Genomic DNA, 1,122 nt, shown 5'->3' on the forward strand with positions numbered 1-1,122 from the left:
TGCAGAAGCTTTTTAATTTGATCAGGTCCCATTTATTTATTTTTGTTGTTGCTGTGATTGCCTTTGAGGTCTTCTTCATAAATTCTTTGCCTAGGCCAATGCCTATAAGAGTTTTTCCAACATTGTCTTCTAGAATTCTAGTCATTTCACATCTTAGGTTTAAGTCTGTTACCCCTGAGTACTTTTTACACCTGGCTTCTTGACTCTTTTAGTTGGTTATGACAAAAATAATTATGATCAACTTTCACACAGTCAATACAACCCACATCTTCCTGGATAAGTGGTCTGACTTCTATACCTATACATTTATTTTGCCTGTTCTTGAACTTCATATAAATGGAAACATATAGTGTATAGTTTTGTCTCATTTTCACTCATCATTACTCATTCATGTTGCCTGTGGCAACTGGTTTTTTTGTTTTTTGTTTTTTCATGCCTGGATAGCTGTGGCCCTCAAAGTGTGATATCAGTGGGAAAACGTATGTCACATTGCCAGTTTGTCTTTAGTTATTGAATGGTTGGCAAGCATTCCTTTTGTTCCAAGAAAATCTTTAGTTGCAGTTAATAGTACAGTAAGCCTTTGTAAAACCCTTCTATAACTCAACCAGGGAGAAATGGCAAAAACCACAATATCATTAAGTTCACTTTCTTCTATTTCTTTTAACAGTTCTGTAAACTGGTGATTCATAGCATTTGTATGTATGTACTGAACAATTTTGACTGTATCCATGACATTATTCGTGGATTCTGCTTCAGAAAACCAAGCACGAGAATTTTCAATGTGTATGGTACAGTGGAATGAAGCAACAAGGGAAAGAAGAACAGTCTCTTGTAAAATGAAAGCCAGATTTTTGACATTATACCATGACACCATTTGCCATGATAGAAACTAATTTTTTCATATCTAACTGAAATTCTTCTGTCAGATATAAAAGATTTAAAAACATCTATGCTACAGGTTCAATTTTTAAGACTATGAATTGAATTTAGATGATCTTTGAGATAAAACAGACCTGAAGTAGTAACTGGTCAGTGTCTCTTATATTGTACCACTCATATAAAGCTAAAGAAAAGTACTTGCAGGCCGATAAGTAACAGATATCCAGTAAAGTGTGCTAATCT

Source organism: Propithecus coquereli, unplaced genomic scaffold, assembly GCF_000956105.1.
Source record: "Propithecus coquereli isolate 6110/MARCELLA unplaced genomic scaffold, Pcoq_1.0 Scaffold168, whole genome shotgun sequence".
In the NCBI taxonomy this organism is placed as follows: domain Eukaryota; kingdom Metazoa; phylum Chordata; class Mammalia; order Primates; family Indriidae; genus Propithecus; species Propithecus coquereli.